This window comes from Candoia aspera, chromosome 2 (genome assembly GCF_035149785.1).
Source record: "Candoia aspera isolate rCanAsp1 chromosome 2, rCanAsp1.hap2, whole genome shotgun sequence".
Taxonomy (NCBI): Eukaryota; Metazoa; Chordata; class Lepidosauria; order Squamata; family Boidae; genus Candoia; species Candoia aspera.
In genome coordinates, this window is record NC_086154.1 from 17,518,340 (window position 1) to 17,539,751 (window position 21,412).

General features: G+C 44.8%; 1 pseudogene; it reads right to left on the minus strand.

The window, feature by feature from the left end:
* The window catches only part of LOC134489938 (L-amino-acid oxidase-like), a 29,953-nt pseudogene extending 8,672 nt beyond the window's left edge, over window positions 1-21,281 (minus strand).
* Between the last annotated feature and the right edge of the window lie 131 nt (window positions 21,282-21,412).

Sequence of the window (21,412 nt, forward strand, 5' to 3'; positions counted from 1 at the left end):
ATTACCTTTCTATAAAGATATGTATTTATTTATTTATTTATTTATTTATTTATTTGATTGATTGATTGATTGATTGATTTCTGTAGCCACCCATCTCAGCGAGTGACTCTGGGCGGCTTTTTTAATATTGCTTTGAAGCTTTGAACAACACTGAAATGCAATATAAATGATCACTGTTCCTCACTATGTAACATTTATTTCTTGGGCAGACAGAAATGTTGTTTAAAATATCCAAGGCTTTGCAAAGAGACGTTCTTTTGAGGAGTTGCTGAAATGATTTTTGAAGTTTGGCAGAGGGACGGTGTTTATATTTTGGATAGAAGGGATCTAGTATTATTTTAGAGATCCTTATTCAGCCTAAGGCTTCAGGGAGTCCGAAAGGAACCGCCCAGAGGAAAACTTTTGACCTGCTGTGCATGGAAGGAAAAAAAATAATAAACCCACAAGTTTTGAGACAGGCTGGAGGAACATATTAGCAAAACATCCTTCAAATGATGCTTGCAGGGAAGTCAAATTATGCTTCAAAAGAGAAGAATGCAGAAAAGATATGTCTCTGCCCTGACTTTTTTCCTTAAGCTTCTAGACTCTGAAAATTCTTAAATTTATCCAGAAAGCCAAAACAATTACTGCAGATGGTGCCTCCCTTTTGCAATCTGCTAATGAAACTGTGTAAGCATAACTGGCATTTGGGTATAACCCAAGAAGCAGCACATTGTGTGCGCCAGCCCCCAGCTTTAGATTTTCCTGCGTCCCTCCATGTTTTGCCTTGCAAAAATAAGCCAAAATGAGGCATCTGCCTTTCTCGTTCAGGAAAGCTTTTTGCATTTAGCACTCTGCTTAATTTTAGTCAATTAATATTCGTAAAGGAAGTTCTATTCTGAAGGCATAGAAGCACTTAGCTTCTGTGATTGTTAATGTGTCATCATTAACACTCTGCCATCCAAGGAAAAATGCAGTGACAACCTTGCCAACTAAATTTTATCACATATACAACATGGGTGGTGTGTGTTAGAATCACAGCCTTTTCACCTTGAAAATTCATGCAACTTCTGATTTTTCAGCATAATGATGTTCAGTTTTTTGATAGTTAAGAGACTCTGAATTAGTGACTTTCGAGATGGCCTAAAATGCTTTCTGGATATTCTTCTTGCCTTTTCTTTCTGCACACAAAGTATAATAATTGGTTTTATTTGTTGGTTTTGGTTTTAATGGGATTTTATGGGAATTTTATCGTGTATTTATTTGAGTTTTTATTGTATATTTATTCTGTGTTGTAAACCACCCAGAGTCCCTCCGGTCAGAGGAGATGGGCGGTGACAAATTTGATAAATAAATAAATAAATAAATCTTAACTGGTGTGGTTTTCTATCCCCTGGTCTGGAAATGGCTGAAAATGTAATTGTTCCTATTGATTTAATTCAATCTTCAAATATTATTTAGTCTCCCACCCACAATCATTGTTTAAAAGTATTTGAAGATATGTATAGAATATGCCTTGTGCAATGTTCTTTTTTTTAGGAAAACATCTAAAATCATACATCTGTCATTCTAAATTAACGAGATATTTTGGCTGAAAAATCTTATTCTAGTAAGAGTCATTCAGTATGTCAATATTTACAGTTGGAGTGAAAGGATGTACAACCTATGTTTTCTTGATCCTTGTTTCTTGAATTAAAATGTGCCCAAAATTAAATCCCCAACTGCTTAATTTTAGTGTACTTGCAAAGGCCATTCAAACTATACAAAAGTGTAATGATTGCCCTAGCCCAAATACTCAGACTCACAAGAGGCTGCTATATGAAATCTGATTTATTAAGGAACTAAAGGCAAATACAGAGAAAGCTGAGAATGAGCAAAAGCGCGCCAAATACAAACTTAAACCCTTGGTGCAAACATCTCCCGCCTCCCTCGTAACAGCCCCGCCCGGCACAGGTGCTAGCAATCGTCAGAGTTGCTAGCCTGGGAAAGTAACCTTGAGCGCAGTAGATAATGCAAATACATTCCAGAGCAAAGCCAAAAGATAAGTACTCCCATCCTCCCGAGAAAGATGAAACACGCATCCTGCTAATGACATGCGAAACGTTACGATGTATCAAAGACATTGAAACGGTGACCATGACATACCGCCCCCCAAAAAATATTCTTAGGGACCCGGCTTAGAGGGATAAGCAGAGTGGAAACGGGCGACCAGGACAGGGGAAGCCACATCTGATGCCGCGACCCACTCCGGATGAGGGAAATGTTTCCAACGAACTAAATATTGCAGAGTATTGCGAAGGCGTCTAGAGTCCAAAATTTCTTTAACTTCAAAGTGTTGCTGACCGTCAATCATGATGGGGGTTGGAGGTGGAGGTTGGCGATGCCAGCGGTCAGAAGGAATAGTCGGTTTGAGCAAACTGCAATGAAAAACAGGGTGTAAACGCTTGAGGTTATGAGGCAAGTCAAGTTTAAAAGTCACAGGGTTAATTTGAGCGGTAATTGGGAAAGGTCCCACAAATTTAGGGGCCAGTTTCTTTGAAGGTTGTGAGGACTTTATGAACTTGGTGGAAAGGTAAACCGAGTCCCCTACTTGAAACGCCGGCTGAGGAGCACGCTTCCGATCAGCATACTGTTTGTAATCTAATTGTGCCTCAGCTAGTGCCTTTTGAATCATTGGCCAGGAGTCTGCCAGTTGTGATACCCAATCACCTGGAGTGGCCGATCCGCCTGAAGGCTGCGGTAGATCAGGGATAGGTACAAAGTCTTTGCCTTGGGCCACCCGAAATGGGGTTTGGCCGGTGCTTTGATGCACTGCATTGTTGTAAGCCACTTCTGCAAAAGGGAGGAGGTCTACCCAATTGTCCTGCTGGTAATTTACAAAAGCTCGAAGGTACTGCTCCAGAGTAGAATTTAAAGCCTCTGTGGCCCCGTCCGTCTGGGGGTGCCAAGCCGTGGACAGGGCTTGCTTCGTTCCCAACAATTTAAGGAATGCCCGCCAAAATTGTGAGGTAAATTGTGTGCCCCTGTCCGAAATTAAGCGGGAGGGGCATCCGTGTAACCTGTACACGTGTACCAGGAACAGGCGGGCCAATTGACGTGCTGACGGAATGGACACGTGGGCTTGTTTTGAGAAATAATCTTTAACCACCCAAATGACAGTTTTGCGTTGACTGGGTGGTAATTCAACAATAAAGTCCATGGAGATTTCATCCCAGGGGCAAGAAGGGGCAGCCACTGGCTGCAGCAGTCCTTGAGGCTTCCCCACCTTGCGTTTAGACATCGCACAAACAGTGCAGGAGGCAATATAGTCTTTGACATCCTTTCGTAATGTGGGCCACCAGAACTGCCTCCTAACAAGGTGCAAGGTTTTTACAAACCCGAAGTGACCTGCCAGTTTGTCGTCGTGTGAGCGTAGTAACACCTCTTTCCTGAGGCTTTCAGGGACGTAGAGGCGGTTAGATTTCCAAGCGAAGCCTCAGTCAAAAGTAACATTGTTTTTATTCGCAAGCAACCAAGTATCAGTTTTCAGTTCTTTTAGAAACTTTTGTTGCAACTGGGAAGGAATTGACAAAGCGCTCGGCTGGGCGGCGTCCGCAGCGGGTGGCTGCTGCGCGCGTGTTTGGCTACGCGTCACAGCCTGCATACCCAATTGGGGCGCCATCCACAGGGTGCTAACCACTTCTGGCGCTGCCCCAGAGTCCTGAGGTTGCCTTGACAACGCATCAGCCAGGAAATTCCTTTTCCCCGGAATAAACTTCAATTGAAAATTGAACCGATTAAAAAATTGAGCCCAACGGACCTGTTTGGGGCTCAGTTTTCGCGGGGTACTAAGAGCTTCCAAGTTTTTATGATCAGTCCACACTTCAAAGGGATGATTCGCCCCCTCTAACAGATGCCGCCAGGCTTCTAACGCGGCTTTTACTGCAAATGCCTCCTTTTCCCATACATGCCAACGTCGCTCAGTCTCGGAGAACTTGCGGGACAAGTAGGCACATGGCTTGAGGCATCCTGTCCCGTCTTGTTGCATCAACAATGCCCCGATGGAATAATCGGAGGCATCCGCCTGCACCACAAAAGGTTTTGAGGGATCAGGATGTTGCAAAATGGGCTCTTTGACAAAAGCTGCTTTAAGCCGCTCAAACGCCGTTTGACAAGCAGGCGTCCAGCGCAACAGCGCCCCTGGATTCTTTACTCTCCGAGTACCTCCCACACCCTTGGTTCGGAGCAGTTCCGTTAGTGGCAAGGCAATTTCAGCGAATCCCCTTATGAATAATCTATAGTAGTTGCTGAACCCCAGGAAACTTTGAAGTTGCCTGTGGGTGCGGGGGCTTTCCCAGTCCATGATAGCCTGCACCTTAGCAGGGTCCATTTCTATGCCTTTATCTGAAATTCTATACCCCAAATAGTCAATTTGTGTCTGGTGAAATGCACATTTAGACAGTTTGGCATACAATTCTGCTGATCTGAGTTTACTCAGCACTCTTTTCACCAGAGACACATGCTCTTCCATGGTTTCAGTATAAATCAATACATCATCCAAATACACCAATACCCCTTTAAACAGATGTTCATGCAGTACTTCATTGATCAATTGCATAAATACCCCAGGGGCCCCAGCCAAACCAAAAGGTAACACCTTATACTGGAAGGCTCCCAACGGGCAATTGAAGGCAGTTTTCCACTCATCGCCCTCCTTGATCCGTACACGATAGTAGGCTTCTCTTAAATCAAGTTTAGAGACGATCTTTCCCTTAGCCAGATGTGACAACATGTCCTTGATCAATGGCAAGGGATATTTATTGGAAATTGAGACGGCATTTAATCCGCGGAAATCGGTACAAAGTCTCAATGTCCCATCCTTTTTTGGGTGGAAGAGAACCGGCGCCCCCACCGGTGAATTCGCCGGCTCGATGAATCCGCGCACCAAATTTTTGTCCACAAAGTCTCTCAACAGAGTCAGTTCTTTTTGTGTCATGGAATAAATCTTTGGCTTGGGCAATTGGGTGTTGGGCACCAGTTCAATGGCACAGTCCGTCTTTCTATGGGGGGGCAATTGGTCGGCTTCCTTTTTGCCAAACACATCAGCAAACATCCTGTACTCTGCCGGCAAGCCTTCCAGAGGAGGGGCCGGGCAATGCGGAGTCGCAGCTGCCGCAACCCCCACCATCTCCTCTGGGGCACCCTTCCCCTCCGTCGCTTGGTAGAACCCATCCCTAAACGTGATAGTCCGGTAAACCCAGTTTATTTGGGGATTTTGCTGCACCAACCAGGGCACCCCCAACACCACCAAGGGACCCCCTACTGGAGCCACGACAAAAGACAAACCTTCCCGATGGCTGCCCAGCTGCAAGGCTACCCGCCCTGTGAAATGGGTGACCGGTTTGCCCCCTGCCATGGACCCATCCAGCTGTGTAAAGGCGATGGGTCGCTGTAAAGGGAAAGTAGGTAGCTCCAAAGCCGCTACCACATCGGGGTGCATTAGACATCGGGAACATCCCGAATCAATCATGGCCCATACTTCTACAGTCTTGGATTGGGAGCCCAACTTCAACTTCACCATGAGAATGCGGTAACTGCCACTCACCGATGAAGGCTCGCGCCCTTCTTCCACCACCTGCCCTGCGGCACCCTTTAAAGCAGGTGGCTGGCGTTTCCCGCCGGCTGCCGGATTTCGGGCTCACCCTCATCCTCGTAGAACATCGCATCATCTCCCGCGGTTTCAGCCACCGCGGCTTTCTGCTTCCTCGGCAGGGCAGGGGACTTCGTCGGCGGCTTGCCAAGCCGTTCCTCTCCCTTTGCCTTCGGGCACGCCGCCACTCAATGCCCCTCTTTACCACATCTCAGGCACAGACCTTTTGCATAGCGCTTCTCTCGCTCCTCATCCCAGGGTCGTTGTCCTGGTCTCCCCCCGGTGCTCGCTGGGCGGCTGGGCTTCACCTCCCGCCCCAATTTGGCGGTCTTTCGATGGGCGAAGATTTCATGGGCATGTTCAGCCCTCCCAGCCAGCTGGATCCATTCGTACAGCGTATAGGGGTCGTCCCTCCCCAAGGACCAGCGCAGCACCTCTGTATTCAGGCCATCCTTGAATAGCTCGATAATGGTGGCTTGAGACCAGTCATCCACCTTCCCAGCAAGCGCTTTAAACTCCAGGGCATAATCAGCCATGGATCTTGACCCCTGCTTAAGTTCCTTCAGAGCTCGCTTTGCCCTCTCTTTCGCCAAGGGATCCTCGAAGTGTTGTCTCAATGCCCAGAGGAACTCATCGAATTTCTCCAGTTCAGGCGCTTCCGACTGGCACATCTGGACATACCAGTCTGCCGCCCTCCCTTTCAGTTTGGTGGCAATGGTGATGATCTTTGCCTTTTCCGACTGAAAAAGTGACCCCCATTCCTCCATGTAGGCTTTAGCATTCGTCAGGAAAAATGAGAGTTTGGTTGGGTCCCCATCAAACTTGACAGGGAAGTCTCTCATCCCGCCCCCCGCCGGGCTGCGCCCCGCCACCGGGGCTGCAGGGGTTGGTACCTCCCGGCCTCGCGGCGGCACGGGGCCCGGGGGCAGCCGCACCGGCGATGCTGCTGTTTCCATCTGGACCGACTGGTCCCCCTCGCGCCTCCGCGCCGGCCGTCGCTGCTCCGGGGACCGCCCATGGGACGAAGGAATTGAATGCCGCTGGCTTGATCCTTCCCGGACTTCTCTCAACGAGGTCACATCTAGGCTCAGCTGCTTCAGTATAGTTTCTAACGAGTCCATTTTTGACTCCAGTACTCGGATACGATCCGGGGTGGGGGAGCCCTCCGTTGGCGGCACCTGTACCACGGTGGGGGATAATGGGTATCTCTGCCTCCAGGATGGGCCCCCCGCCACTGTGACATCCCCTTGGGTCTCGTCCCAGGTGACCAGCTCGCCCGGAGAATTTACGGTAGTCTCCGGGGCGGTTTTCAGACCCCCGGCTTCACCCTCCGACTCGGAGCTTGTCTCTTCTAGGATGGCCGACAGCTCCCCCCCCTGGGACGGTCGGTCGGGCTGCCGCACGGTCGAGTCCGGTTCCCCTTCCTCCATCATCACGATGTCGGGTTCGGTCATCGCTGGTGCTCTCCCTCACAGGGTTAGACAACTTGTCTTTTCCTGGACAGGGGCCAGCGGAGTTGGGATCTTAGATTCTCAGCTTTATGTAATGATTGCCCTAGCCCAAATACTCAGACTCACAAGAGGCTGCTATATGAAATCTGATTTATTAAGGAACTAAAGGCAAATACAGAGAAAGCTGAGAATGAGCAAAAGCGCGCCAAATACAAACTTAAACCCTTGGTGCAAACGTCTCCCGCCTCCCTCGTAACAGCCCCGCCCGGCACAGGTGCTAGCAATCGTCAGAGTTGCTAGCCTGGGAAAGTAACCTTGAGCGCAGTAGATAATGCAAATACATTCCAGAGCAAAGCCAAAAGATAAGTACTCCCATCCTCCCGAGAAAGATGAAACACGCATCCTGCTAATGACATGCGAAACGTTACGATGTATCAAAGACATTGAAACGGTGACCATGACAAAAAGCTTTTCTCTCTTGCAAACCCCTCATTTCCTAAAGGAATCATTGTGCAGTCTGGGGTTTCTCCTCAATTCCTGGCTTCTGCTGGAACGAAATACTTTGGCCATCTTTGGTGGATCTACCGGTTGCATCCTTTCCTGGAACAGGAGGCAGTGAAGACAGAAACACCCTTTTCATCTCTCAGACTATTGCAGCTCCCTTTGAATGGGGTTGCCCTTGAAGAAGACTTCACATTCTGTGCAGCTGTCACAGAACGTGGGGGCCTACTTGCTGTCCAGTGTTAGCCACATTATCAGAACAACACCTGTTCCTCAGCTGAATTAGCTGCCCACAGGCTTTCAGGCCTAATTCTCATGAACATATGAGAAATCTTGGGAACATCTGCAAGAACCTGGCCGAAGTCTGAGGAACTGACTGAGGAAGAAGTATATTAGGGTCTAAAGACCTGGGTCTACTTTGATTAGAAAAAGAAAGAGGCTGATTCCAAACAGAGCTATGACAAACATGAAGAAAACCTTACTGATAAAAACTGTGAGCAGTTTTTGATGCTGAAGGTCAAAAAGCAATCTCTGTTCATTCCTCCTTTATCTGACTGGATTTTGTCTGAGAAGTCATGCAGAATATAATGGAAATGTATTGTAAATCTTAGAACACAATGACAAAATTAAATCTTCCTTATTATTCATCTTATCTCTGAAAAACACATGCTAAACTTTCTCAACTTTCTTTTACCTTAAAAAAAGTATTTCCTTCTGTTATTGTAAGAGAAGGCAATTATGAGCTATTCTTTGTTAAACAAACAGTAGTGCAAAGGTGATTCTGAAAAATCAGCTAAGGTTGGGAAGTGATTATTTGTTTGGACCTCCTGACTTTCTACTCATGATTTATATACAGGTAGCTCAATAACCCAATAACTAAGCATTCTGGTTGTACCACTCCTTAGTAATCAACATTTTCTAAAATGTCAATTTGAGTCAATTATCTCTCAGCATAATCTACCTCCCTCTATGAATTGGGGTGGGGGGAGTATTAAATCTGAAACAACTTACATCACTGGGCTCCAGTTTAGAGTTCTGCTATGCTCAAATGTACATACATAATAACAATTTTTAAAAATTATTTATCCAAGGTCACAATGTCAGATGAGTCAAGATCTTTCCATTCTCAAACAACTAAATATTAAACCTTTGATAATGCAGAGGTCGGTAATAGGATCAAAGCAAGCTTCTCTGGCAGGTGCCTGGACTGGAACACTTAAGCTGACATTTCTCAGATACCAATTAGTCAGATGTATTAAGAAAGTAGCTTTGCGAGAATTCCGGCAATTGTTCTTTTTTCAATGAGCAACCTGCGTATAAAAAATTAGGATGGTAGGCTCTGACACTGACTCCTTTCCCCCAATGTTTCAGTGTAAGGCAGAGGATCTTCTGAGAAGATAGACCACCCTGCACCTGGAGATTGTTTACACAATGGCTACTCAGTAGGGCCCACAAGGTATGCAAGTTGGCAGGTGTGGCACTGTGGTTGAAGTACAACCTTTGCTTTTTTGTTGTTTATTCGTTTAGTCGCTTCCGACTCTTCGTGACTTCATGGACCAGCCCACGCCAGAGCTTCCTGTCGGTCGTCAACACCCCCAGCTCCCCCAGGGACGAGTCTGTCACCTCTAGAATATCATCCATCCATCTTGTCCTTGGTCAGCCCCTCTTCCTTTTGCCCTCCACTCTCCCTAGCATCAGCGTCTTCTCCAGGGTGTCCTGTCTTCTCATTATGTGGCCAAAGTATTTCAGTTTTGCCTTTAATATCATTCCCTCAAGTGAGCAGTCTGGCTTTATTTCCTGGAGGATGGACTGGTTTGATTTTCTGGCAGTCCAAGGCACTCTCAGAATTTTCCTCCAACGTCACAGTTCAAAAGCATCGATCTTCCTTCGCTCAGCCTTCCTTATGGTCCAGCTCTTGCAGCCATATGTTACTACGGGGAACACCATTGCTTTAACTATGCGGACCTTTGTTGTCAATGTGATGTCTCTGCTCTTAACTATTTTATCGAGATTTGTCATTGCTCTTCTCCCAAGGATTAAGCGTCTTCTGATTTCCTGACTGCAGTCAGCATCTGCAGTAATCTTTGCACCTAGAAATACAAAGTCTTTCACTGCTTCTACATTTTCTCCCTCTATTTGCCAGTTATCAATCAAGCTGGTTGCCATAATCTTGGTTTTTTTGAGGTTTAGCTGCAAGCCAGCTTTTGCACTTTCTTCTTTCACCTTCATCATAAGGCTCCTCAGTTCCTCTTCACTTTCAGCCATCAAAGTGGTATCATCTGCATATCTGAGATTGTTAATGTTTCTTCCAGCGTTTTTAACTCCAGCCTTGGATTCCTCAAGGCCAGGATGTCACATGATGTGTTCTGTATACAAGTTGAATAGGTAGGGTGAGAGTATACAGCCCTGCCGTACTCCTTTCCCAATCTTAAACCAGTCCGTTGTTCCGTGGTCTGTTCTTACTGTTGCTACTTGGTCGTTATACAGATTCCTCAGGAGGCAGACAAGATGACTTGGTATCCCCATACCACTAAGAACTTGCCACAATTTGTTATGGTCCACAGTCAAAGGCTTTAGAATAGTCAATAAAACAGAAAGAGATGTTTTTCTGAAACTCCCTGGCTTTTTCCATTACCCAGCGGATATTGGCAATTTGGTCCCTAGTTCCTCTGCCTTTTCTAAACCCAGCTTGTGCATCTGGCAATTCTCGCTCCATGAACTGCTGAAGTCTACCTTGCAGGATCTTGAGCATTACCTTACTGGCATGTGAGATGAGTGCCACTGTTCGATAGTTTGAACATTCTTTATTGTTTCCCTTTTTTGGTATGGGGATATAAGTTGATTTTTTCCAATCTGATGGCCATTCTTGTGTTTTCCAAATTTGCTGGCATATAGCATGCATTACCTTGACAGCATCATCTTGCAAGATTTTGAACAGTTCAGCTGGGATGCCGTCATCTCCTGCTGCCTTGTTATTAGCAATGCTTCTTAAGGCCCACTCAACCTCACTCTTCAGGATGTCTGGCTCTAGCTCACTGACCACACCGTCAAAGCTATCCCCGATATTGTTATCCTTCCTATACAGGTCTTCTGTATATTCTTGCCACCTTTTCTTGATCTCTTCTTCTTCTGTTAGGTCCTTGCCATCTTTGTTTTGATCATACCCATTTTAGCCTGGAATTTACCTCCAATGTTTCTAATTTTCTGGAAGAGGTCTCTTGTCCTTCCTATTCTATTGTGTTCTTCCACTTCCGCGCATTGCTTGTTTAAAAATAATTCCTTATCTCTTCTGGCTAACCTCTGGAATTTTGCATTTAATTGGGCATATCTCCCCCTATCACTGTTGCCTTTTGCTTTCCTTCTTTCTTGGGCTACTTCTAGTGTCTCAGCAGACAGCCATTTTGCCTTCTTGGTTTTCTCTTTCTTTGGGATGTATTTTATTGCCGCCTCCTGAACAATGCTGCCAACTTCTGTCCAGAGTTCTTCCGGGACCCTATCTACTAAGTCCAGTCCCTTAAATCGATTCTTCACCTCCACTGCATATTCCTTAGGAATATTAGTGAGCTCATATCTAGCTGATCTGTGGGTCTTCCCTAATCTCTTGAGTCTGATCCTAAATTGTGCAAGAAGTTCGTGATCTGAACTACAGTCAGCTCCAGGCCTTGTTTTTACCGACTGTACAGATGTCCGCCACCTTTGGCTGCAAAGAATGTAATCAATCTGATTTCGGTGTTGTCCATCTGGTGAAGTCCATGTATAAAGCCGTCTCTTAGGTTGTTGGAAGAGAGTGTTTGTTATGCAGAGTGAATTGTCTTGGCAAAATTCTATCAGCCTGTGTCCTGCTTCGTTTTGTTCTCCCAGGCCATACTTACCTGTCATTCCAGGTGTCATTTGACTGCCCACCTTAGCATTCCAGTCTCCTGTGATGAAAATAACATCACTTTTAGGCGTGTTGTCCAGTAGGTGCTGCAGATCCTCATAGAACTGCTCTACTTCAGCTTCTTCAGCGTTTGTGGTTGGGGCGTATATTTGGATCACTGTGATGTTAGATGGCTTGCCCTGAATTCGAATTGAGATCATTCTGTCGTTTTTTGGGTTGTATCCAAGCACTGCTTTAGCCACTTGACTATTAATTATGAAGGCTACTCCATTTCTTCTGTGGTCCTCTTGTCCACAGTAGTAAATCTGGTGGTCATTTGATGTGAAGTGGCCCATTCCAGTCCATTTCAGTTCACTGACGCCCAGAATGTCTATCTTTAATCTTGACATCTCACCAATAACCACATCCAATTTGCCCTGGCTCATAGATCTTACATTCAAGGTTCCAATGGTGTGTTGATCCTTAGACCATCGGATTCGCCATTCACCACCAGCACCGTCGGCTGCTAGCCGTCCTTTCGGCTTTGAGCTAGCTGCGTCATCATGTCTGGGGCTAGTTGAACACATCCTCTGTTCCTCCCCAGTAGCATTTTGACCATCTTCCGACCTGGGGGTCTCATCTTCCGATGGTATACCGACATATCTCTGATTGTACTGATCCATTGAGTTTTCACGGCAAGAATACTGGGGTGGGTTGCCATTACCTTCCCCAGGGATCGCATTTAGTCTGACCTCTCTGTCATGACCTTCCCGTCTTGGGTGGCCCTTCACGGTTTAGCTCATGGCATCATTGAGGTGCTCAAGCTCCAGCACCATGACAAGGTAACGATCCTTTGCTGAAGACAACCTTTGCTGCACATGCATATTGCACACATCTCTTCCTGCTTGCATGTCTGCCCACGAGGTAATGGAGATTGTTAATCCCCAAGCCCAAGAAGGAGGAGGAAGAGGAAGTCAGGTGACCCACATGACATCCCACAAGCACAATAGAGATGCGATTTGCTAGTGTGACCCCCTTATGCTTATGAGACAGTACTGAGTTGATCCCTGATAATTCCAACATGAATTGCTTTTACAAGAACATTAATGTCAGACAGTTTGGGTTTTAGTTTTAGATACATTTACTAGAAAAATATTTCAGTCAACCAAAACACCTCTTTAAATTAGAATGACTGATCTCTGATTTTAGGGCGGTTTTGTTAAAAAAAATTGCACAAGGCATATTCTATATGAGAATACATATATTTAAAAGTATTTATTATTTAAAAGCAAACAGTCACTGAGGGTGGGAGACTAAATAAGATTTGAAGATTGAATTAAATCACTAGGAACAAATCCAAGCTTTTCAGCCATTTCCAAACCAGGCGATAGAAAATGACACAAGTTAAAGTATATTTATATATTTATTTATTTGACTATATGGATTTTTAATATTCTATGTTATTACACCTTCCTTCAGGCACTAAGGTGCATTTTCTGAATTATTTCTGAAGTGCTGCACAAGGAAATCTATGTATTAAAACCAACACTTTGCGGGCGGGAGGTGTAATGACTGAGACCGCATTTAATCCGCGGTAATCTGTACAGAGTCTCAGTGTCCCATCCTTCTTACCCCGGAACAGCACGGGGGCGCCAACTGGTGAATTTGCTGGTTCAATAAACCCCCTGGACAAGTTTTTGTCCACAAACTCCCTCAGTGCCGCAAGCTCCTTCTGAGTCATGGCATAAATCTTCAGCTTAGGCAGTTGAGCGTTGGGGACCAACTCTATTGCACAGTCAGTTTTTTGATGGGGCGGGAGTTGGTCCACTTCCATCTCACCAAACACATCTGCAAAGTCCTGGTATTTCTCCAGCAAGCCCTCCAGGGGTGTCACATTGAAATGTGGAGTTGCTGCCGCAGCCCTCCCCACCGCAGCAGACGGTACTTGTTCCGCTGCAGGAGCTTGGTAAAAGCCATCAGAAAAAGTCAAAGTCCTGTGCTCCCAATTTACGTAGGGGTTTTGCTGGACTAGCCAGGGAATCCCCAAGATGACGAGGGGATGACCCACAGGTGCTACCACAAATTGTAACCCCTCATGGTGGCTGCCCAATTGCAATGCCACTGTTCCCGTGAAATGAGTCACCGGTTTCCCTCCCGCTGTTGAACCATTCAGCTGGGTGAAAATCATGGGCCGATGCAATGGGAAGCTGGGTAAGTCCAAAGCAGCCACCACGTCAGGGTACATTAGACATCTCGAACACCCCGAGTCGATTAATGCCCAAACCTCAATGGTCTTAGTGCGGGAGCCTAACTTCACTTTCACATTCAGCGTGGGACAATTTGCACTCACCAAAACATCTTCGCGCCTGTCATCCACCACCTGCCCACAGGCGCTTTTCAGAGCAGGTGGCTGGCGTTTCCCGCCAGCTCTTTTAGATCATTTTCCTCCTCTCCCCCAAAGTAGGGAACCTCCTCCACTTCGGTTTCCGCCTTGGCTGCCTTCATTTTCCTGGGCAGTGAGGGCGATTTGCCCGCCGCTTTTCCAGACCGATCGTCTGGCCTGGGTTTTGGGCAAGCAGCCGCCTGGTGGCCCTCCTTCCTGCACCGAAGGCACTGCCCTTTGGCATAACGGCGCTCCCTCTCCTCCTCCCAGGCACATTGCCCGGGTTTCCCAGTCATGGCAGTGGGTCGGGATCCCTTGCTGAGCGCCGCGTGTCTCAACGCCTTCCTACTGTGTGTGAAAGCCTCATGGGCATGTTCAGCCTTCCCTGCCAACTGTATCCATTCATGCAAAGTATCTGGGTCGTCTCTGCCCAACGACCACCACAGGACCTCCATGTTCAGGCTGTCCTTAAACAGCTCTATTAAGGTGGCCTGGGACCAGTCCTCAACCTTCCCAGCCAAAGCCTTGAATTCCAAAGCGTAGTCGGCTATGGATCTTTGCCCCTGGCTGAGTTCTTTTAGAGCCCTCTTCGCCTGTTCTTTGGCTAATGGGTCTACAAAGTGCAGCTTTAATGCCCACAGGAATTCTTCAAAATCCTCCAACTCAGGAGCGTCCACCTCATTTAACTGGACAAACCAGTCAGCAGCCCGCCCCTTTAGCTTGGTGGCAATGGCATTTATCTTGGCCCTTTCGGAACGGAAATACGGTCCGAATTCATCCATATAACTACTTGCGTTGGTAAGAAAGAATGACAGCTTAGCTTAGTTGGATCCCCATCAAATTTGACTGGAAAGTCTTTAACCCCCGCTCCAGGCGGGCCCCTCGCCACATCTGGGTGGTTGGTCTTTCTTTTGGATACTGGAGATCTCCGCTCTCGAAGAGGGGACCTTGAAATTCTCACTCTGTGAGATTTTGGCTCAGCCCTGTGCCATCTCCTTCCTCTTTCCGCCGATCGAGGAGGAGAAGAAGGGGAGGAATACCTGGGGCTGTGAGGTTGTGGCTCAGCCCTGTGCCTTCTCCTGTCTCTTTCCACCGAGCGAGGAGGAGGAGAAGGGGACGAATACCTGGTGCTTGATTCTCCTCTCCCCCTCTCCCAGGGCCCCCAGTCCATTGACAGTTTCTTTAACATATATTCCATCGACTCAAATTTGGCCTCCAACAGTCTTATTCTTTCAGGGGGTTGAGAATCCTCTTTCCCTCCCCCGTCCGGCCTCACAACGATTGGGGGCATCAGGTACTGCTGCTTCCACGATGTCCTGGACATCCCTGGCAGAGGTCCCCATGCTTCATCCCAAGTGATCAGCTCGCCGGGCGACTCTTTGATAGGCTCAGGGGCTCCTTTTCCTCCAACCTCCTCTTCCTCCGGACTGGAACATGAAATCTCCTGTACCTCAGATAGTTCCCGGGTAGGGACCCTCTCCGTTCTCCTCACCGTGGAGTTGGGTTCCCCATCGCTCGTGTCCTCACTTTCCCCGGTTTGGGGTTTTGGTTCGGTCATCGCTAGCACTACTCCCTCACAAGATAAATCCGGAAAGGGGCTAACGGTAAATTTTTAGAATTCTCAGCATTATGTAATGATTGCCTACCCTAATAAAACCAGACTCACAAGTAGAAGCTTAATGATATCTGATTTATTAAAGAATAGTGTGCAAATACAGAGAAAGCTGAGAATGAGCAAAAGCGGGCCAAATACAAACTAAAAACCCTTGGTGTGAACGTAATCCCTCCCCTCGCCCAAACCGTTTCAAATTCCCCACCGCAGATGCTGGTGACAATTTCTGCTGATGTCCTGGGAAGAAAACCTTGAACACACGAAATAACCCAAACACATTCCAATCCAGCTGAATACAGATAACATCCCAGGAGACAGAATCCTCCTCCCCTCCCAACCTAAACACACATCAGCAAAATGACATGCGAAACGTTACGATGTACGTTTAACATTGAAACAGTGAACATGACAGAGGTATTACAGATGGCAGTTAGCAAGGATTCTTCACTGTCGCTATTGTGAGAGATTGTGGAGAGTGTCCTGCTTCAGATTTCAAATACTGGCTCACACAAAGTTGCTAGGGTAGTTCACAGTTTACAGTCAAGAGATAACAGTCAAAGCATGCAAACCAAAACAGAGTCTCAGACCCTTGCCTGAATGATTTGCTTTTTAACAGGAGCATGAGAAGAATAGTCCAAAATCAGGCCAAGATTCAGAGAGCTGGGTCAGGATTGTCAGCTGGTCCAGAGGTCAGAATTTCACAGGCAGAATCCACACATGAGCGTCACACAAGAGCCAGAGATCAGACAGTTGTTTCCAGCAAAGGGAACGTGGGTCAGGGCTGCCTCTTAAATCAGGCTGCAGCCAGCTGGCACTCATCAAGAGATATACTCCCTTGCTTGTCAAGAAGCCTCATAGACTGTCTCTGCTCTGCTCTACTCTCCTCTCCTCATTGGGCGTGGGCACTGGGAGGCCTTATGTCACCCCCATCTGACTGCTCCAGCATATTCATATAATATTCATGTAATTATGATTAGCTAAGCAAGATTATATTATGTCCTGCACACATGGATCTTCTAGAAGAATCATAGTAGCTGCATTCCGTATAGTTTTGCTTTGTCTATATTAATTACTTCATAGAATGTTTAATAAGTGTTATTTACCTTTGCCTTGTGTTAAGGATTGGAACATGAACTTATATAGTTTGGTCTTGTCCTATTATTGTTATAGTTTGGGCTGACATCAACAGGATTGTTATTATGACTCTTGATTAAACTCTCCATGCTACAGAGGCATATCTTCTTGACTGTATCCCCAATATTTGGCATCTGTCAAGAAAACATTAAGAATTGGCTAAAATAATTGTACAACAGGAGCAATCTACAACTCAGTTGTTGAAATGTCTTGTCAAGATTTGCTTTATTGTTATTTTGCTTTGTTTTGACAAAGCAACAATTCAAAAGATGATCAAGCAATATGGTCACACATTTTCCAGGCCCTTCTCCTCTTTTTATTATTGTTATCATCATCATCAATTTTCAAGTTATAGTATGTTCTTAATACTGTTTGTGTTTATATATTTTTTTCTGTTAAGTAGTTTACCATAGTGAAATTTATTTTTTAAAAAGTCTGCATAGCATTAATTGATAACCAAAAAGTAATTAAAATATCTTCCTCAGAAACTGGTCACCAAATGAGTAAACCATTATATTGTTGGTGATGCTATGAGAATAATGCTTCCATCAATAATGTTTTTGAAACATCTTAAATATTCTGGGGAAAAGTCATTACATACAGTATATTAATTTGACTTCGAGACAGGTGTTAGTATTTTCAAATGTCAGTATTTTTTAATTACATATCTACATGTGAAGTTGACAGCTGAACAATGGAAATAGATTCTCCGTGCTCTTCTTATTGTTATGGAACTTGTTCTTCAGCACTGGGAAGATAAATATATGGCCCACTTTCTCAATGGGCTGAAGGCTGGATATTACTTGCTACTCATGAGCAAGTTGCTTACAGCTGTAGACTATGTATGATTATAATGAAATATGCTCATCCTTTGTTGAACATTTTGTGTAAAACTCTGTATACCTAAATATGCATGAAATACCCTTATATATGTTTCTATTATCTTTTTTTTCTCTTTGTTCTGAGGGAGGGAGGGAGGGAGGGAGGAAAGGGAGGGAATGGAGGAAGGGAGGAAGGGAGGAAGGAAGGGCGGGTCAGCCCTGGAGTGCATCATGATGAAAATGGCATAAATACCCTGTCTGTGTACAGTGGCTGAGGGAACTAGAGAACAAGAGTTATGTATGATTCATGTTTAAAGATGTCAGTGACATTTAAAGCTGTCAATGGAATATTTTGTGGATTCATCTCAAATAAGAACAGCAATGTGGTGTCTTTGCTTCCAGACTGCTCTATCTATCAGCATTTTCATTTAAACTATGTGGGGGAAATTGTAAAATATAATCAAATCAGTGGTTGCAGCAGTGCTGGGTTCCAATTCCTGGTCACCCATGATATCTTTTCCATGAAGGACAGGTCTGTTGTTCTCAAAGTTAAAATGAGGCAAGACACCACGGTTGCATAATGACCTTTTTCAAGTAAATGATGCAGGTGGGATGGGGAGATTGGGGTCAGAAACTTGGGTCTGGACTTTAAATCAGGAACTTAGCAGGATCTGGCAGTTTTAAACCTTTCCTTCTGCTTTGGTCCCCATCGAGATTCGAGATCTGCATTCTGTGCTGTTTGTATTGAAAGAAAAGCTTCCTTTGAATTAAAAAAAAAGATTTTCATCCAATGAAAATAATGGGAAGATAGGGAAAACAGAACTGGGATTATAATCAAAGGTAATTAGTCGGTTTAAAATTGAATAATGTTTGAATGATGCCCATCACATTTGTCCCTGAGAATGTGAAACCTTTAAACCAGGGTTTCTCAACCTTGGGAACTTTAAGATGTGTGGACTTCAGCTCCCAGAATTCCCTAGCCAGCATGGTAGGGGTAATAGCCTTGGTAGGGGTGCTGAGAAATGGCAAAGAATGGCAAGAAAAGTCAAGATGGCGGCCATGATGGTACCATTGAAGCTTCACCCTTTTTTGAAGCATCTGTTTCTGTTACTTAGACACAGTAGACCAATTGACACAAGAGCTTCTATTGGAGGAACAAAGGAAGCAGATTAACAGCAAACTGAAGAGATCTCCTGAACCCATCTAGACCAGCTCTCTTCCAATGGTCCCTGTTGCTTCCCAAGAGTCACTTCATGATCCCTGTGGCTCTCCATTCCCATTTTATATTCTATATTTCAAGCAATTTCCTCCCCTCCAAGGGCAAATCCCAAACATAGTTATTGCAATATACTTCCACAAGGATCAGCTGATCCAAATTTTGGAAAATTTTCTTGATGCAAGCCATCAAGTACGTTGACAGCAGAACTCAAATTCTTCCTTCATTGTCACTCATACTTCTTTGCTCTTTGCTTTTTTCATCCTGTGAAGAAAGGTTTTGTAGTAACTTGTCCCTTTCTAAATAGTTACCACTAGCAAATATCATTTTTTATTATTATCATCATCATCATCATTATCAACACTTGTTTGAAGGATGAAACTACTTGATGCTGCTCATTGAATATAGATTTAAATAGATTAAAAAGCAATCTCCCCCTACAGAAGAATGTCAGTTTAGATTATTAATTGAATAGTAATAAAGGTTGAATGGTGCATGACCTTCTAGGGTTGGGGATAGTTTGTTAATGGGCTATTGTTGGATCACTCAGGATTAGGGGGAAAAAACCGTTAGCCACCACAGACCAGAGACAACATAACAGCTCAACAGTGCAGGATGAAATGGCTGTGGAGGGCATGGATCTGCTGCTGGAAGGAAGGGGGCATTCAGCCACCTGGAGCTGAGGCTGCTATGGAATGAACTGCAGTCTACCTGCTCTGACAGACTGAGTTGGAAAACGACCATTTTGAATCAAAGGTGAAAAAACACAGGGGCGGGATGAATTTGCAATGGTCTGGTTGTTGGAGAAGGACAATGCCACCCACTCTGGAAGTAGTGAATGGCCTGTACTGGCAGTGGGCAAAGCAGAGAGCGTTGATCTGCCCTTAGAGAAATCAATTTAGAGTAGAACTGGGAAAAGTCAAATCCTGTTCCCTGGTGGGCCCCAGTTTTGACCACCTTATTTACACACATTAATAACACAAGACAATTTCCATCTGACTGGAATCAGGCTATCGTTGTACTGATATATAAAATACGAAAATAAAGGAAATAGACTCGACCCTACAAATCATAGGCCTATTAGTTTAGTAAACACAATAAATAAACTTTATGCCAGGTTTTTATATTCAAAGTTAGTGGATTGGGCACAAAATGAAAATATTATTGCTGAAGAACAGGCCGGGTTTAGAGAGGAATATTCAACACTAGATCATTGTTTGGTTCTTCACGACTTGGCAGAAAAATATTCCAGCCCCCACCCCTTGTGGTTCCCTTTTTGCAGCCCTTCTCTTTTTAAGTCAGCTTTTGATCTAATGCCAAGGGAGAGATTGTGGGATAGTCTGATTGGCAAAAGGCTGCTAGAGCTCATTCAGCTGCTTTATTTCAAACACCTCCCTGAAAATTAGATGCACACCCTGGGGACATTTATCTAAAGCAGTCCCAACTTATAACGGTGTAAGACAAGGTTGCATATTAGCTCTGTTACTTTTCAATTTGGATCTAAATCCAATAGTTCAAACGCTTGCTGTTTCAGCCCATGAACCACTTATTTTGGCCAATCATGCAATTCCAGCATTACTGAATGCCGATGAGGTAGTCATTATGTCTACTTCACAGGTGGTAATGAGAAAAGCACTTAGGGCATTAGCTTTATTTTGTACAGATCAAAAACTATCAATAAATTATCAGAAAACTAAAGTCTTAGTTTTTGCCCGACACCATCATAAGATACACAAATGGCAAATAAATGGGACTCCAACTGAACAGGTGTGCACCTATAATTACCTTGGAGTGCAGTTCTCTGCTTCCTTATCCTGGAATGCTCATTTTCTTTACCAGGCAGGTGTTGCACAGCGTACCTCATCAGCTATTGCAAGATTCTACCATTCAAAAGGAGCCCATTATATTCCTGCAGCTTACAAGGTCTTTCAGGCGAAGGTAGTCCCTCAGCTTCTCTATGGCTCCCAAATTTGCTACCTTGCAAAGCTTAATATTATTGAAACCATTCAGAATAAGTTCATTAGAGCCATATTGATGATACCAAAAAGTATCAAAAATGCCATCCTATGGGTAGAAATAGGTATAGTTTCTTTGGATGCCAGAGCATGGATCCTTCTTCTTACCTTCTGGCTAAAGTTAATTCTGTTGCCTATAGGTTTAGCCCCATTGGTATTTAGATATCATTTTAAGTCACTGTGGCTAAAAAAAGCCTTAGATAAAATTAAATTGCTGGGCTTCTCTATGGAAAGTCTGTGCTCATTAGGATTTGATAATGCTAGGACTGCCCTGAAACAACGAATCTGGGATATAGATCTCCAAACAAATTTAAGTAAGGTGCTACACCCCAATATCTGTCATTTTCTTCCGGAAGGGTTCGTTCCAGCTTCTTATTTATCATCCATCACAATTTTGAAATTTCGTAAAGCTTTCACTTTAGCCAGGCTGGACGCACTGCCCACAGAAGGATCACACGGGGCCCTCTTCAGTCTGTGTGTGAGCTCCCCCTCCCCACAAAGTGGTTTCTAAATATAGAGCTCTGCAAACTTTAACAAATCAGGAATTCTCCATTTTAGTTTGATTCCCAGACAGCTGGATGGATGGATGGATGGATGGGTGGGTGGGTGGGTGGGTGAATCTCAATTATTCCTTGCCACTATCTAAAAAAGTATTGCTTTCATTACCAAAACAAGGGACATTTCGGCTCTTTTTCATTGCTATCAAATAAAAAGGACTTATAATTGAAAAATAGAGATGGCTTCCTTTTCCAAAATGCTTTCATTTTAATTTAATTGTTTGTTTTTTTGTTTCTTTTTAGATTGATTTATAT